Source organism: Caretta caretta, chromosome 19, assembly GCF_965140235.1.
Source record: "Caretta caretta isolate rCarCar2 chromosome 19, rCarCar1.hap1, whole genome shotgun sequence".
Taxonomy (NCBI): domain Eukaryota; kingdom Metazoa; phylum Chordata; order Testudines; family Cheloniidae; genus Caretta; species Caretta caretta.
Window position 1 is genome coordinate 2,598,425 of NC_134224.1, and position 16,459 is coordinate 2,614,883.

Genomic DNA, 16,459 nt, shown 5'->3' on the forward strand with positions numbered 1-16,459 from the left:
GCGTTTGCATTTAGCAATGCAGCATCCAGCCTTTCCCTCCCGCGCACCAGGCTCCCATTCAAGCGCTCGCTCTCCCCTGCCTGCATACGTGGCTGGTTCTGCTCGTTCAGTGCCTGGGCACCCTGAGGCTGAAACACAAGCAAGTGGTGCCAGCACCCCCTTTGCTTCTGGGGATCAGCTGCTGTAGGGCTGGAGCTCAGCACGAATTCCACCCAGCACAAGCCTGGGGAACCAGGAGACTTGAGACCCCGGGGGAGCCCAGCAAGGAGCAGCTACTGAGCCAGGGCCCCCCGCCTGAGCTGGATTCCAGCTCCTGGGTGTGTTTAGATGCCAGTGATGGGGCCCATGCTGTCCCAGGAGTAATGCAAAAACCTGGCAATGGAAAGGTCTTTTAATTGGCCCACTGCTGGTGTCACTCCAACCTGCAGCAAGGAGTGGGAATAATGCAGTCATCAGCTATTAACTATTAGCTTCACGTCGGACTCAGTTTTGTTCTTTATGTCAGTCAGTGGCTAAACTCACTTCATTCAGTCATTACTCCCAGCCACGCCCTGAGAGCCTTACTTGGATTTTACTGTGCCTGGGTCCACGCTTAAAATTTACATCGACTTAGCTACATTGCTCCTGAGCGCCATAGGTCAGCCGACCTAACCCCCAGTGCGGACACCTCTAGTTTGACAGAAGAATTCTTCTGTTCCCCTGGTACCACCTCTTGGGGAGAGGGATAAAGCCCTTCGATCGACACGGGAAGCGTCTACACTACCGCCGCTGTACCGCCTGCAGTGCAGATGTGCCCTCAGTCCTGACTCCGGCAAAGCTCCCCTTGGTTTCACTGAGAGTTTTGCCTGAGTGAGGGTGTCAGAACTTGGCCGTCTGTCTGGCACCCAGCTCCCCATCTCTCCTGACTGGGGGTGAGTCGCTTTCCTCCTCCGCCACCCTCCTGGCAGGTTTAATTGATTGCACCAGGCACCACAGTGCAGGAGCAGAGACACGACTGAGCCACTTTGCCCCCCGAGGCCCTTGCCGTGCAGTGTTACCCAGGCAGCCTCTCTATTGCATTTGACAGGCCAGGCCCAGGAGCACGTAAACACTCATCGATCACATCGACCCGGCAGCCCAGCCCCCAGCCCACCCAGCAACCCTCCAGCACGGAGCAGGGGCGTCGGCACGCAGAGGCCAGGACAGCCAGGCGTTGCTTCCAGCTTGCTGGCCATGGACCCTGCACTGCTGCTTGCTGGAGCTGGCTGGGGAACACGGCCAAGGAGCCACAGCACACAAGCTGATGCTCCACGGGGACAGCGGGCGGGGTGGCAAAGGTGGGGGAACAGTGCCATCTAGTGGGTGATGGCAGGAGGATCTGGGGAAGGCCTTTTCCGCAGCAGGATTTCGGCTTACTTACCAGCGCTGTCGCATTCCCCCAGTGTGTGGGCGTCACTGGCAAATAGAGCAACAGCGAACCGTGGCAGCTAGGCCCTGAGCTCCCGGCTATGCGCACGTGGCCCTTAGTTTGCTGAGACACTTCGCTCTGCTGTATTGTCTGTGGGTACTGTCAGCCAGTTCGAATCAGGGGAGGCAGGGGCCCTCTCTGAGCAGCAGACAATAAATCAGACACAGCCAAGGCAGTGAATGGCTGAATGCCCCCCCACACACACACACAGAGCCCAGCAACACACCAAGGTTAAACCCAGCAGGAGGCGGATTGGGCGGGATGTGCCAGGCATGCTGTCTGCCCGTGAGTCTCCCTCCTCCAGGACCAGAAGCCCATAAAGAAGCTGGGAAGTCAGAGACAGAAAACCAGTCCCCACTCTGCAGATCTAGTGCAGAACTGTTCCCTCTGGCAGTTTGTCCAGCCTAGTTTTAAAAGCCCCAGTCAATTGGCCCGCTGTCTGGCAAACCAGCCTTTAACTGGGGTCAGAGTAAAGTTGCAATGGGGCAAACACTGCCCTGTTGGCCCTCAAAGGCAGCTGCTCCCATCCCTCTCTGCTCTCGCAGCACGTAACTGGGGCCAGTCAAGGGCACAGAGCTCCCATGAGCCAGGGCCAAATACCCGAACTGCAGATGCCACCAGCATATCCCGAGGCCACACAGTGCCACACAGTGCCATAGTGGGAAGAGAGACAGAACCCTGGCCACATCATGTCAGCTCCCTAAGCACTGTCCCTCTCCTGCAAAAATCTCCTGTAGATCCGCCCGTTGTTTTCCTTTTCCCCTTTGCAGCTGGATTGTTTGTCTCTGCCGCGCCCAGTGCATTGCAGTGTGAATGGAAGCTGCCACCAGGCTGGAGCTGTATGCAGTGTTACCACAAGTAGCTCTGGCTGTACAAGGAAATTAGCAGCTGTCAGCCTCGGACAAAAGCAGATTAGCAAAGCCTCTGCTGCTCAGTGTCTCTTTGACTTGGTCTGTGATTTTCATCTTTAAAGGGCCTGGATAAAATTTTCATATTTTGCAAATAGCTCTGGATGTTAAGAAACAAACCCATTGCCTGCCTAGAGAAGCTGAAAATGCTTGGTGATTGGAACAGACAAAGATCTTCCCTTCTGCAGGGAACATAATTATCTCTTTGCAAATCAAAGGCCATTTCAAATCTGTCATGTTTTGTATAGATCACAATAGGAGCTAAAGTAATTGAGGCCTGGAAAAGTAACATCAAAATAAAGCGCAAGCAAGATTGCATCTTCCCTCCCACATTAACCAGTGAGTGTCATTTATTATTGCGGGAGCCTCAACTGAGATTGGGGCTCTTTGCGCGAGGTGTGAGACACTCTTCCTGTCCCAAAGGGCTTGCAGCCTAAAGAGACAAGACAAACAGGTGAAAGGAAGAATCATTATCGCTGCTTTATAAATGGGGAAACTGAGGCACAGAGAGATTTTTAACGGGTCTGGTTTTCAGAGGTGCTGGGAAACCCACAAAGTTGGCGTCAATGGGCATTGCAGGGGCTCAGCATCCCCAGCATCAAACCTGGGGCCAGATTTTCCAAAGTGCTCAGCCCCCATGTAGATACCAAACTCAGTAGCTTTGACTTTCCCCAGAGCCCAGCACGTCGGGGCCCGGTTGGGGGCTGAGTGGCACAGGAGGATGAGGTGCACGGCAATAGGGTCATCAAGCAACACAGCTCCGTTCTAGCGAGTGGACCATCTCTGGGCCATGCCAACACACCGACCACCCGGTGGAGGCAACGGCCTTTCAAGAAGCTTCTCCTGGAGCTGCTCTGAGCCACCTCAGCCTCGGGACCTTTATCCTCCTCTCTGCGGTTTTTCATAGAGAGAGGGGGAGGCCACCCTGTCTGGCAACACACCGGGGAGCCACAAAAAGCCTTCCAGCCCCAGGAGGAGGGGCCCGGGCACGCTCTCCTCCGGTCCATGCCTCTTCCCAGGAGCTCTCCCATCTGAGCTGATACCGGTGATCAGGGTATGTCTGCCACGCCAGGGCTGCCAGCAACTGAGCAAGACTCTGCCGTCCTGGCTGGCACCCTTGCCAAGTAGGGTAATGATACTGGATAGACAAGGGGGGCAGACACAGAGGGGTGAGGACAAAAAGGAGGGGGCTGCAAAGTGTCCCTGCCCCCAAGTGCTGGCCGGATACTTGCCAAGGGGGGCTCTGGGGCATCTTCCTTCAAGATCAGATTTTCAGGCATAACCACAAGGGATTGTATCAATTGCCATCTTAGCTGAAGGGCTGAAAGCAGGAGCCTCAATAGTTGGAGCTAAAGAGACAGGTTCTGCAGCTGGGGGAAAGAGATAGATAGATAGATAGATAGATGGAGTAGATGGAGATAGATAGATGGGGGGGGTGTATGGGGATAGATAGATAGAGAGATAGGTAGATAGATTAGATACTGTTCCCTTCAGCTGGATATAGTAATCTGCTTCGTTTTGTGTCCTCAACTCACGTGCAGCGTTGCTATATTGCATCTCAGTGCAGAGTGAAGTGGCCTCTGTTTTTCTTTACTACCGTCATTTAAAGACCCCGGTGAGCCATCCAGATGAGAGTTGCTGTATAAACGTACAATTATTATCGCCGTCACTGCTGCACAGGACCCCTGAGTAACCGAGGCGATTTGTGCCTAGAAAGCGCACAGCATAAATACATATCGAGGTCTATTTAGCTCCCACTTCTCCGCAGATGATGAAGAATTACCAGGTGTCTGTCAGGGAGGTACACAGAGGTCACCCTGGCTGTGCCTGATTCTCTTTGGCCTTATAGCTGTCTCGAAATGCAGTGGATTTTTTCTTTAGCAGTTCCGAGCAGAGAATTGTATTTGTATCTCCCTCCCTAATTGAGCCTCTTTCTCTCCCATCCCTGGTGCTGGAGAGTCCCCTCCAGTGAGAGTAGCAAATTGCATTGCTTTGTAACACCACTTGTTTCGCCTGCCCTTTCTGGAGGCCCATTCATATCAATTGTCCTTCTGCTGGGTTTGATTTATGGACTGTGTTTTGCTGCGCTCCTGCCTGATGCCAATATGTTTGCAGAGAGGAACTGGCTACGGGGTGGACCCTGTTGTCTGCAATGACAGAGTGCGCACACCCTCTTTTGCTGAAGGGCTGGAACAATATGGTTTGTCTGAATAAATCATGTCGGGTGGCAATTAAACATGTCTCCCAATACATTAGCGAGCGTGTACTAGGAGATGCACCAGATTTTACACTTAGATCTTCATGTTAAGTGACTGGCAATATTTTAATTTTTTATGGAACTAAAAAAACCGTCTTTTGGGGAGTCAGATTCTTGCGGGCAGCTGAGCTGATATGAGCAGGCAAATGTACTTTATACGGCTTAATAGCAACAATCCATCTGAAGGGCTGAGGAGCATGCCTGAGGAAGGAAGAGACTGAGGAACATTTTGAGGGATTTTCTGTGCAGCTTTTTCCCTGGCTGCTGACCCATGAGTAAGGCCCCACTGAATTCACGGTCCATTTTGATCAATTTCATGGTCATAGGATTTTTTAAATCATACAGTTCATGATTTCAGCTATTTAAATCTGAAGTTTCACGGTGTTGTAGTTTTAGGGGTCCTGACCCAAAAAGGAGCTGTGTGGGGGACGCAAGGTTATCGTAGGGGCTGGGGGGGGGGGTACTGCTACCGTTACTTGCAGCTGCGCTGCCTTCAGAGCTGGGCAGCTGGAGAGCGGCCGCTGCTGGCCGGGGGCCCAGCTCTGAAGGCAGAGCCCCCGCGAGCAGCTCCGCAGCAGTGAGGACAGCACGGTCTGGGATCGCCACCCTTCCTTCTGCGCCGCGCCCTGCAGAGCTGGGCCCTCAGTCAGCGGCCGCCGCGCTCCGGCCACCCAGCTCCGGAGGCAGCAGCGCAGAAGGAAGGGTGGCGTGGTATGGTATTGCCCCCCTTACGTCTGCGCATGGGCGGCAGGTCGCATAGGCAGGGGGAGGCATTGCCTCTCCAAACAGCCAGGAGTGACCCCACCCCCTGCTGTGATGCTCCCTATGTGCAGCTGCGGCGCTCCTTTGGGGCTGGCGGCTTGCCGCAGGACTGTGCCAGGGGCCGCAGTGGGGCGGGGGGGTCTCTGGGCTCCAGCAGGACCTGGGGCAGAAGGGGCGGGGCTGGGGGCTAGCCTCCCCCAGCCGGTGGTTCACACACAGCCCATACTTCTGCGCTGCGGCTGGCGGGGCTCCCTGGGCCATCTGAGGGGATACATGCTTCTTCTGCAGCCGGGGTCTCCGCTCAGCAGCTCCCACTCCTCCTCCTGAGCTCAGCGTTCCCGTGCCACGCGGGGGCACCTCGCGGCTGTGCATGGGGCTGGCAGGCCGACCCTGACAACGTTGGGTCTGTGCCCTGCCCCTCAGCACAGGGGTGTGACAGCTGCCAGGGGACGCAGGGCTGTGAGGCACAGCCAAGGCTCCCTCACAACCCCGCCACTCCCGGGAAGAGTCCCGGGGGGGCTATGTGCTCCCCTGGCGTGGCTGCGGGCAGAAAGGCTGCAGAGGGTTACGGGTGGAGGGCCAGGCAGAAGAGGTTCTGGCTGTTTGGAGCGAAGGGGAAGCCCAGCCTGGTGTTCAGGAAGGGTCGCCCCTCACAACACAGACACCTCCTGGCTCTCTAAGGATCTGGGCAGGGAAAGGGGCCGCTGCAGGGTGGAGACATGGGGCCTGGGGCCCTGGGGCTGGAGGGGCAGCAAGAGCAGGACAGTTACACTCTCTGCAGGCGTGGCAGAAGCTGTGGGGTCTCTGAGGATCCCTGGGGACACTGGGATCAGGAGAGCGGGGCAAGGGGGAGGGGGTGATGGCATGGCCCCTACAGGCCGCTCCCCCTTATGCAGCAGCCTGCGCTCTGAGCAGTGCCGGGGGGTGCCCCGCTGCCCTTCGCTCGAAGCTTTCAGGCTCAGTTACCAGACGGCACCCACACATAGTTACTCTGGAAAAGCCCTGAGGAACAGCCACGGCCACTTCCCCTTTTGGGGTTCCCGCTCTCGCTGTGTCACAGGGCGGGGAGCAAGGGCATTGTTGTGTCATTGACCAGGAGCCTGCTGTTCCCACCAGCTTTCACCTTCACTTCTCCAATTCCACTGGGCAGCCCTGCGCACCCCACTCTGCCCTAGGCTGGTGGTGCCCAGCACCTACCACTGGGTGCCAGCCAGCCCCGGCCACCAGGGCTCACCTTCCCGTCTCAGAGCCAGCTCCCTCCTTCCCCTTTGTGCCCAGGCACCCAGTGAGGACACCGGTTGGTGCCAGCCACACACAGGGCTTCTGGTTCCCAAAGGGCCCTTGTCTGCTAGGAGCCAGCCTGATTCCCGGGCCACGACACAGAGCACCGTGCACCATCACGCAGCACTCACTCCTAGCCCCCGCTAAGCTGGGCCACGCTCCGCCGGCACCAGGGACATGAGCTCTAGTCCCAGAGCCCTCGCCCTGCTGCACTCCACACTTCAGGGAGTTGAACCAAGCCTGACACAGGGTCCCACACTGCCCGATGGGAGGGAGCAGGAGGAGATTCTCAGGAGCAGCCTCTTCCTGCCCCAATCGCGTCCCTGGAGCAGCTAGTAACTGTGCCATTCAGCCCCCATCTGTACCCGCCCCTCGGAAACTGGAGCTGCCAGGGGTATTACCAGGGACATGCGGAAAAGCCTGTGTCAGCTGAACCCCACTCACTGGGGCCTTGGGTTTTCTCCACATCCCTGTTAGCTCCTGTGTCACGGAGTCCCTGGGCGATGCTCTGGAACTGCTCCCTACGAAGCCAGTCAGGACTCTGGGGAAGTCTCCTTTCTGGGAGCAGCCTGTCTGCAGGACACACAGCTCACACAGCTTCCACCTTCCTGGGTCTGACCTCGGAGCATTCAGCATCCTCTCCCCCTCCGTGCGCTTCCCACAGCGAGTCCGCTTAGGCAGGGCTCCTGGGGTAGCCAGAGGGTCCTGCCCCCCAACTTTGCAGTCAGACGGGACTCTCAGCCAGCCAGTAAAACAGAGGTTTATTAGACGACCGGAACATGGTCTAAAACAGAGCTTGTACGTGCAGAGAACTGGACCCCTTAGCTGGGTCCATTTTGGGGGGCAGTGAGCCAGACAACCACGTCTACACTTCACTCCATGTCCCAGCCAGCCCCAAACTGAAACTCCCTCCAGCCCCTCCTCCTCTGGGCTTTGTCCCTTTCCCGGGCCAGGAGGTCACCTGATTCCTTTGTTCTCCAACCCTTAGCTCTCACCTTGCAGGGTGGAAGGGCCCAGGCCATCATCTGCCAGGAAACAGGGTGTCGGCCATTCTCTGTGTCCAGACCCCTGCACACACCTGCCCTATAAGGCTCTGCAACCATCATACACCCTTCTCCCCCCACCTAGATACTTAAGAACTGCATAGGGGAAACTGAGGTACCCCCACACTATTCAGAGGAACCATTAAGAACAGTCCCACTTCGTCACATCCAGTCTCTGCACTTTCGACGGATAACCACTGTGCCAGGCACTGACCAAGCAAGAGACAGGCCTGCCCAAAGTGCTCCCAGTCGGAACTGCCCAGGCAAAGGAAGGATTATTGTCCGTTTTATAGACGGGGATCTGAGATGCAGAGAGATATGGGGACATGCCCAAGAACCCAGAGGGAGTCAGTGGCAGAGCTGAGAAAGCTCGTGTGCTGGCACCAAGACCCATCTCAATGGATGGACCACTGACCAAAGGAACAGAAACCAGCACCCCAGAGCATGCAATGTTTGAGCAGGGCAGCATCCTGGACCCCATCAGACCCATTGCCAGAGCTGGGGTACATCCAAGACCATGGTGGGGGAGACCACAGGAATTAGCAGGGCCAGGAGAGAGGGAGAGAGGAGAGCGTCAGGGACCTATTGGCAGCTCAAGGAACGAGCCAAGTATTGGCATATTACACCCCAGGGGCGGGGGGAGGGAGCGGAGCACCGCTGGCTTCAGGCAAGAGGAGAGGGGCTGTGGGGCTCCAGCATGGTGTGAGAGCCAGAACCCAACCCAGTCCAAAGCTCGGGTGCAGTTCACTTGCTCCTGCTAAGACAGGACCCCATTGCTGGGGATCCGAACCTCCATCAGGTCTCCAAGGCCAGCCCCTGAACAGGTCGGACAGGCGTTGGCCCCCCAGCACCCGCTGGAGCAGCCAGGCTGTCGGGGTTGGGCCCTCGGTGTACCCAGAATACTCAGCACTTCTCTGGCAGCAGCTCCCTTCGCGCCAAGGGTTTCAGTGATGCTTGTACCTGCGCACCCCGGGGTGACTTCCGGGGTGTCCCAGCTCCTGGGCATGGCTGGGCTCAGGTTCCCCCTCTTGGCCCTGGGGCAGGAGGAGAGGGGCAGCAACATTTGTTCTTAATTCCATTTTTTTTGTTTGTTGCTTTCAAGCGGCCCCCCTCCCAGGTTCCCACGAGGACATGCGTGTCGCCATAGTTACAAGAAAAGGAGCTCCCACTCTCTGCAGTAAACAGGCTGCAAGAAGTCAGGTTTCCGTGGTAAAATGCTCAGGTTGCTACACTCAGGGAAGATGTTGCAACCGCAGCCTCTCCTCCCCATCCCCCATCTGCCCCTGCCTCTGCTCCCATCACTTGTCTGCAGGAAATCGCTGCTGGACAGGCGTGGGGTGAGGCGGGCATCAATCAGGGAGGACGGAAGGGCACCCACAACACGAGGGGAAAAGGGTTTCTGATTTTTTTATCAGAACTGCCAAGGCCAAAGTATCCTGGTTCTCCCCCAAACAGACATCACGAGGTGCCCCTCTCCCATGCGTCTAACCCTGGGCAGCATGCCCACACTCCCCACAGCTATACACGTGTTGTCGAGATTCCAGCCCTCATTGCACTTGTACTGGGGTGGGGACTGTCTTTTTGTTAAAAGAAAAGGAGTACTTGTGGCACCTTAGAGACTAACCAATTTATTTGAGCATGAGCTTTCGTGAGCTACAGCTCACTTCATCAGATGTTTACCGTGGAAACTGCAGCAGACTTTATATACACACAGAGAATATGAAACAATACCTCCTCCCACCCCACTGTCCTGCTGGTAATAGCTTATCTAAAGTGATCAACAGGTGGGCCATTTCCAGCACAAATCCAGGTTTTCTCACCCTCCACCCCCCACACACTCCTTTTCTTTTTGCGAATACAGACTAACACGGCTGTTCCTCTGAAACCTGTCATTATGCAAGGCACTGCATTTAGCCGTATGGAGTGGAAATCTATCAACTGCATGAAGAAACTTGTACAGATACAGACAGACATCATCTTCCTTTCCAAATTCAAACAGATGGACATCGTACCAAAAGGACTGAAGGTCAAAAATCCATTACAATCTACATACCACACAGACTATGCTGACAGCTTGTGCCTCACGCTCTCAAAGAAACTGCGGAATCACCTGATCAAGATCCTCTACAGCAAACAGGGAAAGATTAAGAATGAGCTCTCAAAAATGGATACTCTCATAAAGAACCAACCTTCCACACAAACTTCCTCGTGGCTGGATTTTACTAAAACTAGACAAGCCATTTACAACGCACACTTTGCTTCTCTACAAAAGAAAAAAGACAGTAAACTTTCTAAACTACTACATGCTACAAGGGGCCACAGCAATGGTTCCCTCACCCCACCTAGCAATATTGTTAACCTATCCAACTATACTCTCAGCCCAGCAGAAGCAGCTGTTCTGTCTCGGGGCCTCTCCTTCTGCCCCTCCACCCCCACGAACAAGATACAGTTCTGTGGTGACCTAGAATCCTATTTTCGACGTCTCCGTCTCAAGGAATATTTCCAAAATACCTCTGAACAACATACTAATCCACAGAGGTCTCCCTGCCAACACTACAGAAAGAGGGATTCTAGATGGACTCCTCCTGAAGGTCGAAACAGCAGACTGGACTTCTACATAGAGTGCTTCCGCCGACGTGCACGGGCTGAAATTGTGGAAAAGCAGCATCACTTGCCCCATAACCTCAGCCATGCGGAACGCAATGCCATCCACAGCCTCAGAAACAACTCTGACATCATAATCAAAAAGGCTGACAAAGGAGGTGCTGTTGTCATCATGAATAGGTCGGAATATGAACAAGAGGCTGCTCGGCAGCTCTCCAACACGAGTTTCTACAAGCCATTACCCTATGATCCCACTGAGAGTTACCAAAAGCAACTACAGCATTTGCTCAAGAAACTTCCTGGAAAAGCACAAGATCAAATCCGCACAGACACACCCCTGGAACCCCGACCTGGGATATTCTATCTACTACCCAAGATCCATAAACCTGGAAATCCTGGGCGCCCCATCATCTCAGGCATTGGCACCCTGACAGCAGGATTGTCTGGCTATGGAGACTCCCTCCTCAGGCCCTACGCTACCAGCACTCCCAGCTACCTTCGAGACACCACTGACTTCCTGAGGAAACTTCAATCCATCGGTGATCTTCCTGATAACACCATCCTGGCTACTATGGATGTAGAAGCCCTCTACACCAACATTCCACACAAAGATGGACGACAAGCCGTCAAGAACACTATCCCCGATAATGTCACGGCTAACCTGGTGGCTGAACTTTGTGACTTTGTCCTTACCCATAACTATTTCACATTTGGGGACAATGTATACCTTCAGATCAGCGGCACTGCTATGGGTACCCGCATGGCCCCACAGTATGCCAACATTTTTATGGCTGATTTAGAACAACGCTTCCTCAGCTCTCGTCCCCTAAAGCCCCTACTCTACTTGCGCTATATTGATGACATCTTCATCATCTGGACCCATGGAAAAGAAGCCCTTGAGGAATTCCACCACGACTTCAACAATTTCCATCCCACCACCAACCTCAGCCTGGTCCAGTCCACACAAGAGATCCACTTCCTGGACACTACAGTGCTAATAAACAATGGCCACATAAACACCACCCTATACCGGAAACCTACTGACCGCTATTCCTACCTGCATGCCTCCAGCTTTCACCCTGACCACACCACACGATCCATCGTCTACAGCCAAGCTCTGCAATACAACCGCATTTGCTCCAACCCCTCAGACAGAGACAAACACCTACAAGATCTCTGTCAAGCTTTCTTACAACTACAATACCCACCTGCAGAAGTAAAGAAACAGATTGATAGAGCCAGAAGAGTTCCCAGAAGTTACCTACTACAGGACAGACCTAACAAAGAAAATAACAGAACGCCACTAGTGGTCACCTTCAGCCCCCAACTAAAACCCCTCCAACGCATTATTAAGGATCTACAACCTATCCTAAAGGATGACCCAACACTCTCACAAGTCTTGGGAGACAGGCCAGTCCTTGCCTACAGACAGCCCCGCAACCTGAAGCAAATACTCACCAACAACCACATACCACACAACAGAACCACTAACCCAGGAACTTATCCTTGCAACAAAGCCCGTTGCCAATTGTGCCCACATATCTATTCAGGGGACACCATCACAGGGCCTAATAACATCAGCCACACTATCAGAGGCTCGTTCACCTGCACATCCACCAATGTGATATATGCCATCATGTGCCAGCAATGCCCCTCTGCCATGTACATTGGTCAAACTGGACAGTCTCTACGTAAAAGAATAAATGGACACAAATCAGATGTCAAGAATTATAACATTCATAAACCAGTCGGAGAACACTTCAATCTCTCTGGTCACGCAATCACAGACATGAAGGTCGCTATCTTAAAACAAAAAAACTTCAAATCCAGACTCCAGCGAGAAACTGCTGAATTGGAATTCATTTGCAAATTGGATACTATTAATTTAGGCTTAAATAGAGACTGGGAGTGGCTAAGTCATTATGCAAGGTAGCCTGTTTCCTCTTGTTTTTTCCTACCCCCCCCCCCAGCTGTTCTGGTTTAACTTGGATTTAAACTTGGAGAGTGGTCAGTTTAGATGAGCTATTACCAGCAGGAGAGTGAGTTTGTGTGTGTATGGGGGTGGGGGGGATGTGAGAAAACCTTGATCTATGCAGGAAATAGCCCGACTTGATTATGCAAAGAGTTGTCACTTTGGATGGGCTAGCACCAGCAGGAGAGTGAATTTGTGTGGGGGGTGGAGGGTGAGAAAACCTGGATTTGTGCTGGAAATGGCCCACCTGTTGATCACTTTAGATAAGCTATTACCAGCAGGACAGTGGGGTGGGAGGAGGTATTGTTTCATATTCTCTGTGTGTATATAAAGTCTGCTGCAGTTTCCACGGTATGCATCCGATGAAGTGAGCTGTAGCTCACGAAAGCTCATGCTCAAATAAATTGGTTAGTCTCTAAGGTGCCACAAGTCCTCCTTTTCTTTTTGCGAATACAGACTAACACGGCTGTTCCTCTGAAACCTGTCTTTTTGTTATGTACCACACCTAGCACAATGGGGCTTAAGCCTCCAGGTTTTACCTCAAAGTAAATACTATCACCAGTCAAAACTACTAACAATGACATCTGTCAGTCAGGTAAATCCTTGCCAAGCAGTACGTAACAATGCTCGGTGTTGTGTGAATCCTCCCGTATAACAAGAGACTACACTGATGATCCTAGAACACTCCATCTTACAGCAGATTACTGGACCTTTGCTGTACAATGCTGTCTGTGTGTTTTTAAATGTTTAGCAAGGCATGTAATGAAAGACTTTATTGGAATGCATGCGCTCAAGGGTCCAGAGTCCGCACTGTAAGGACTAAAAGCTTCTGATGCTCATTATACTTAGTCCTGCCTTGAGTGCAGGGACTGGACTAGACGACCTCTCACAGTCCCTTCCAGCCCTATGATTCTATGATTCCAACATTACATTTGAAAATTTTAACCCCTACAAGCTGAGATTTGTGCACTGGGCTTGACTCACTCTCATTAATATGGCTGGACAATCAGCACATAGAACAGGTGCTGAGGGGAGCTTGGGATTTCCCATCTTGGAGCAATTACATTTGCCATGGTAGTGCCCATTCTAAACCCAGAGAATTCCACCAGGACCATGGCACGTGTCTATATCACGGTGCAGTAAAGATCCTGATTTGAAAGGCGCCCGTTCTGGAATGGCTCTGCATTTTTTAAGCTGGGCCCTAACAAAGTGACAGCAAACAGCTCCCAAAAGCACAGGAAGCCAGGGCAGTTGCCATTTAAATTTGGCTTCAGATGTGAGCCGGTGTCCATGTAAGGGACTACTCAGGCAAGGCATGACCTGTGGAATTCAGATGGAGGAGACACCATCTCTGCAGACCTGACTTCCCCAAGTGCACCATGCACTAAATGATTGGTGTTCAGGGATTGGGACCAACTGCTGAATTCTGGGAGGAGGGTTTTATTTTGGAAATGCTCTTCATTCCAGGAGCCCTGGGGACAGCTCCATGCCAGTCCCACAGCTGATGGGAGTGGCTCAGTCCCGCTGCTGTTAGCTATCATACAGTTTTTGCAGCAGGGTCCAGCAGCAGCTGCTAGGGCAATCCCGTCTTATAGGCACAGAACCTGCTTGGCCCTATCAAAATAAAGCCACTGCTGTGAGAGGCAGCAGCAAAGCTGGGTTGGGGAAGTGTTATTTACTGGAAGGTTTATTTATAATCCCATCCCTAAACTCCATCTGCCAGTCTAGCACCTGGGCTAAACTGATAATAGCAGGGAATGGATTTTTGGTGGGATGGGCGGTGGAGGGAGCTCAAGTGATTGAAGCCCTAGCCTAGGCTGTGATGTTCCCTTGCTAATGGGTGGGATGCAAAGCAAATCATCAGGGAGGAAACAAGCGAGGCAAGTGACTGTAGGGCAGGATTGCTGGTGCCCAGACCGGGTCTTCCTCTGGCAGGAGATAAGCATCTGATAGCTCCAGCCTTATCTCCCTGGCTCAGCCCCACGGAGCCCCCTGCCTGGGGTAACAGTTCCATAAACACTCAGCCCTAGAGAGTGGAAGCCAGCAGGAGCTGAGCAAGATAGCACGGAGCAGTCGCTCTGGTTACTGGTTGCAGGCTGCTTTCCAGCAGGGCCCGGAGCTCTCACTCTTGAAAGACAAGAGACAGATCAGGTTTCAGAGTAACAGCCGTGTTAGTCTGTATTCGCAAAAAGAAAAGGAGGACTTGTGGCACCTTAGAGACTAACCAATTTATTTGAGCATAAGCTTTTGTGAGCTACAGCTCACATGCATCCGATGAAGTGAGCTGTAGCTCACGAAAGCTCATGCTCAAATAAATTGGTTAGTCTCTAAGGTGCCACGAGTCCTCCTTTTCTTTTTAAGAGATAGATCAGTGCAGCACAAAGGGGACTCAGCCTCTCTCCCAGGGAGCCACCCACCAGAGCAGACAATGCTCCCTGCTCCCTCACAGTGAGGAAAGTGGAAAAGCCTCTCACTCAGCTAGCCACCATTTAAGTCCCACCACAACCCGTGGGGCTAGGGCCTTGTGCTGCCTCCTCCCCCCTTCCCCCCACGGGGTAGGTTCCACCCCCCCAGTGGGGTTTGGCAAACCCCACGAGTATTTATCTTTAGTCCACCAAGTCCCTCTGGATGGGGCACGTTCACCGTTAACATTTACAGTGAGGGGAAACTGGGTGCAGTGACAATGGCTACGCACTGGCACAGGGCTAGCCAAGGGGTTTGCTTTGGCCTCCTGCTCCCTTTAACTCAAACTCTACTGTTGTGATGAAGTGCCGGTGTCTCCCCAGTGAATTTCGCCCGGCCAGCGAGAGCTCTCTGACCAGGGGGTCTGGGAAGCGAGCAATACACACCGAAAGGGGCATGGTCTGTTGCATTTCCTAGGGAGCAACCTGGAGGCAAGTGTTGCAGGCTTCATACTGTCCAGAGCAACAGTGGCTTCACGCCCGCAGAGCAATGCAACCCCTTCTGGAGGAGAGGAGAGGAGAGGAGAGGGTTTCAGAAATAAGCATAACCCAAGCTAGAAACTGTCATGATCACAGTATCAACCAACACACTGGATACTGGCCAATGTATCAGTCAGCAGACTGGTCACTATGTGCCTGAACCAAAGCCCAGTGAGTCAGCGGGACTCTTTCCAGCCTATACTGCCAGTTGGCATACTGGTGCTCACATGTTCTCCAGCTAGAGAAGACACAATATGAGTTGAGCTGGGCATTATTTCTCTTGTGATGCCTGGGCTCGGGACCTCAGGTCAGCGGGATGCCCTCCGCCCCACCCCCACCCACACCCCAGAGAGAAGGGGAGCTGATGTGAGATTCTGGAGGAGGTGGAGGCATCGGCTCCCCCTGCACACAGGGCCCAGGGAGCAGAGGTGTGCAGGCCTCAGCCTGATGGGTTTGGAGAGGCAGACACAGCAGTTGTTTGTGGCGGGGTGCTGCATGGGCAATGAGTAATGTGCCACTAACGCATATCAAGTAAACAAAGACATTACAGATTCCATAGTAAACAGCTGTTTGCACAATAAATGCTACCACTGGAAAGGTCACCAGTGCATCATGGGATTGGGCAATGCTCTGTTTACACAATTGCTCCCGTACTCCAGCTCAGCAAATGCAATGTGCTTGTAACACGGTCTAAGGGATGTGATGCTGCCCTAGGACGTGTGGGAGAAAAAACAGAGATGTTTGAAGCGGAGATGTTAAAGTCTAGGAGCCCTCACCAATGACCTGTCTCGAGCATGGCTGTTCCCAAGAGGCAGCTAGAACCCAAAGTAGATCACAGACCTCTACAAGTGAAGGATTTGTTTTCAGCATTTGTATCGCAAAAGCCACCACAAACTAGCCCCTTCATAGGCACAGAACATAGCACCGCCTACACACAGAGAAGTTAGAGAAAAACATCAAATCCTCTTGCCCGGAAGGTTGCAACATAACATGACTTAATTTCTTAGAATCAGAACAATAACACAGAAGAACCCAAACTGGGAAGAGACAAAGCAGGCTGCTCCCTAAAATAGAGAGGCCCAACTCACTCTACTTTACACTAGGCTGGTTCTTTGCAGACCAACTCCAATTGCACACTTCCTTATAGAACCCCCTGGCCTGCAAGCAGGCCCAAGAAAAAAACCTAAAATTTAAAGTAACAATCTACAATTTTAATACAATTTTCAATACACCACAGTTGGAT